The sequence below is a fragment of the Physeter macrocephalus genome, chromosome 9, assembly GCF_002837175.3.
Source record: "Physeter macrocephalus isolate SW-GA chromosome 9, ASM283717v5, whole genome shotgun sequence".
Lineage (NCBI taxonomy): Eukaryota > Metazoa > Chordata > Mammalia > Artiodactyla > Physeteridae > Physeter > Physeter macrocephalus.
This window is the reverse complement of record NC_041222.1, coordinates 19,982,594-19,986,912: the sequence shown is the minus strand read 5'-3', so window position 1 is coordinate 19,986,912 and position 4,319 is coordinate 19,982,594. Positions and strand designations below refer to the sequence as shown.

At 38.2% G+C, this 4,319-nt stretch overlaps 1 pseudogene; it reads right to left on the bottom strand.

The window, feature by feature from the left end:
- Window positions 1–2,527: 2,527 nt before the first annotated feature.
- LOC102983374 (olfactory receptor 13C7-like) lies at window positions 2,528–3,481 on the bottom strand (annotated as a pseudogene).
- Window positions 3,482–4,319: the final 838 nt, after the last annotated feature.

Below are 4,319 nucleotides of genomic sequence, written 5' to 3'. Positions count from 1 at the left end.
CTTTTACCAAATGTAAATTAGATAGCTAGTGGGAAGCTGCCGCATAGCACAGGGAGATCACCTCTGTGCTTTGTGACCATGAGAGGGGTGGGATAGGGAGGGTGGGAGGGAGGGAGACGCAAGAGGGAAGAGATATGGGAACATATGTATATGTATAACTGATTCACTTTGTTGTAAAGGAGAAACTAACACACTATTGTAAAGCAGTTATACTCCAAAAAAGATGTTAAAAAAATAATTTAATAATATTTCCCATTTCTCTAGTACTTTAAAGTTTTCAAACATTTTCACATAAAGGATTGCATTGTATAGTCACCTCTCATTGACCAAGCAATCTGCTGAAGTTGGATATTAATAATTATAAAACTCAGAGAATGGGTGAATTCAGAGATTGTCTAAGGCCATACTATGTGACTCCAGGTGCCTTATAATGTTCCTTACATTTTCATACATGAATATATTTATAAACGCAAATGAATACACGTAGAGCAATGTGAATACTGAACAGTTGAGGGGAAAATACTACAGAGTATAGGGATTAGTCAGTGACATAAAAACATACAGTAAGTACCTAGTGAAGTTTAAAACCAAGAAAGGAAGAGAAATATAAGGAAAGAATGAAGGAAGAAGCTTGCATTCAGGAGTCAAATTAGTCCTCTGTACCACATGAAGTATTTAAACAATATCATTCTCAAACAAAACAAAGCAAAATAGACTTTAGTACATGATTAGAGGCATTTTTTCTCAGACTTAGGTGCTGGGAAGATCTTCTACTAAGGAAAAAGGACTAAAAGCCCTGGGAAAGATGCAGAGGTAAATATTTATAATCAGTATTCTTATATCCTTATATCAGAGCTAACTCTGGTAAAGCCTGGAAGTTTTTTTACACCCGTGGAATGTTGCCATTCATGTTACTTTCTTTTCCTTCTCTGTTGCCTCTATTAGTTAAAGTAAAACTTTAAATGAAAGGATCATGAAAGTTATTAGGGAAAACTTGTTCCATAACCAATCAGGATGGGAATTAAAACTCCAAGGAACTGGGTAGGTCTCAGTAATCTGAAACCTACAGGACGGAAAACAAGGTAAGGGCTAGTGGCTGGCCAAGAAATGTGAAACTGCCCTGGGAATTGATCATCAAGAGGTATACCACTTAATCTTCCCCAGTGCCAAAGTGATCCTTCTAAAACACCAATCCAAAAGCATCAATCTCTTTCTTATAACGCTTACTGTATTCAATAGTCCACCTTAGTGGTTTTAAAACTTTTCCTAGCAACTTTTAATTTTTTCCAAATAAAATATTACGTGGAACCTCAGGGCATATAAAACAGACAAAAGCAGAGCTAGCTAGAAGGTTAGGGATATCAGAGATCTGACTTATTGGAATGTCCTATTCTACCCATACTCTTTCAGCACAATAAAGACCCAATATACTATGAATACAAACAAAGGATCCAGCTTAGAAGATAGTGGAGATGGAAAAGCTGTGAATATTCTTTAATATTTTGTCCCAAATTCATGTCAGTCTATATTCCACAAGATTGTGTAACCTTTGGTCATGTTTTTGTTTTTGTTTCCATGTTGTTTAGTTGTTTTGGTATTGCCAATAGGTAGCATAATGCCTGAAACAAAAGAGATATTCATTAGATACTGGTTGATTGAATAATTGAATTAAGGAAGAGATGACTCAATGAATGAATGGAAAACTCATATTCTACAAGAAATTCATGTAACTGTAAAATTACTTAATCTGTGACACTCTAAACCCATTATCACACTTCTCAGAGAAGTGGACAACCATATTCTCTAGAAACTGAGCAATTTTTATGTCACTTAACAGTAATCATCATTTTCATTCAAAGATGTCACTGCTCATCTGTTGAAATACAAAATAGACCAAATTTCCCCATCAGATGGGGCGTCTGCACTAAGCCTCACATTGCCTCAGATACCTCTGCACAGAAGTATGCTTGCCAGATTGCAGCCAAAAGGATATCAGCCCTAGGAAAAATAGCATCATTTTTTTCTACTCTTGCCTATAATGTATACATAGCCAAAAGTGGTCATCCCTCTCTAAGGTCAAACACTACCCTGTTATGAATTATTTAATATTAAGTTTATATAGCACTCTGACACTTAACAAGGCACTTTCTACTTTACCTTCCTAAGAAAGATATGAGACTAGAAAACTGATGCAAATAGAGGATAAGAAGTTAAACTAGTTACAAGGTACTTCTGTTCACATTAGATTACAGACCTCATCATTCCAGAGTTAAACTATAATAAATTCTGTGAAGGTGGGTGGTTTGGATGAGAATCCTTTTACCCATAGATTTCTTTCCCTTTTTTTCTTTAAGCCAGTCATGAAGAATATAGGCCCCAGATTTCTCTGACATTTAGATGCTAGGAGCAGAAAAATGAGAATTTCAAGAATTAATGATACTACCAACCCTTATATTTACTTTGGAACTCCAGGTGAGAACTAGTCCTGCATTCAGAATAAATGAATTTTTTTTAAAAAAAGCAACATTCACATTTCCTCTGAGGAGCATTTCTGACAGAGTATATTCTTCAGAGCTGCCTTCACATCTTTGTTCCTCAAACTATAGATGAGGGGGTTGAGCACAGGAGTCACGACAACAGAAGAGAGAGATGATTTTGTCTGTGACTTGTACTTTGTCTGCACCAGAGAAGTCTTCAGCTTTGAGTTTTGCATACATGAAGAGGATGGTTCCATAGAATATAATCACCACTGTGAGGTGGGCAGAGCAGGTGGAAAAGGTTTTGTGCCTTCCCTCTGCAGAAGGAATCCTCAGGATGGTGGAGAGAATGAAAACATAGGAAACAAATATGAAAAGTACTGGAACCAGAAGAAAAATCATATTAGCAACAATCATGCTAATAACATTTATGGAGATATCAGCACAGGCCAATTTTAAGGCAGCCAAGATTTCACAAGTAAAATGATTAATGACATTATCCCCACAGAAAGGAAGCCGCATGGCAAGAGACATTTGCAACACAGAATTGACACCCCCTGCAATCCAGGATCCAGCAGCCATAGGCACATACAAATTCTTGCTCATAACGATGGGGTATCTCAGAAGATTACAGATGGCCACATAGAAGTCAAATGCCATCATGCTTAGGACACACTCTGTGGCTCCCATAGCAAAGGAGAGAAACATTTGCACTCCACACCCAGAGAAGGAAACGGTTTTCTTTGAAGCTAAGAACCTGCTGAGAAATAAGGGAATAGAAGAACTGGTGTAGCAAATATCCAAGAATGATAAGTTACTGAGGAAAAAGTACATGGGAGTGTGTAGGTGAGAGTCACAGACACAATGATGATGACTCCATTTCCCAGCAGAATCACCAGGTACATAAATAGCACCAGCAAGAAATAAATGGCCTCAAGCTCCGGGTAGCCAGAAAGCCCCAGTAGGACAAATTCTATAACAGGAGACTGATTGGTGTTTCCCATGTTAATATTTTCTTTCACCAAAAGGAATTCTGCAGCAGCCAGAATACACGTGCATCTGCTACCGCAGTGTTTGTAAGAGTTGTTTGCACCCTTAAGTGGCTTCCCTTATGGGTAATGTGGACCTATAATTGGATACACAGATAGCATAAGAACATGTTACAATCCTCTAAGCTAAGATCAGTTAGACTTTTAGAACACATGAAGGCTGGGCTTCCCTGGTGGCGCAGTGGTTGAGAGTCCGCCTGCTAATGCAGGGGATACGGGTTCGTGCCCCGGTCCGGGAAGATCCCACATGCCGCAGAGCGGCTGGGCCCGTGAGCCATGGCCGCTGAGCCTGCACGTCCGGAGCCTGTGCTCCGCAACGGGAGAGGTCACAACAGTGAGAGGCCCGTGTACCGCCAAAAAAAGAACACACGAAGGAGGCTTTAACTCCAAAAAATATGCCCTTGTTAGAAAACAGATTCAGAATACATACAACTGGGTTAGAATTGTGTATCTCACTTACATTATGAATTTGAAATTATTGTGAATGCAATGTCACCATAACATTTTGACCAAACAGTCCAAAACACAACTAATGTTAGCCTTAGCAAAAATAACTGTTCTGCAGTTACTAAAACATAATGGTTAGATGTAAATCCTGATTCAACAGTAATTTAACCTCAGTGGCAGCATTGTTTTGTGGCTAGAAGAACAAACTGAAAAGACACATTTTTAGAGAAATGATGTTTGGTTATTTCTAATTTGGGGAGAAATATATACCTGCAATATCCTAAGAATATTAATCAAAGGCATTAGTAATGGTTATAAAAGAAAATATAGTTAGATAAAATTACTC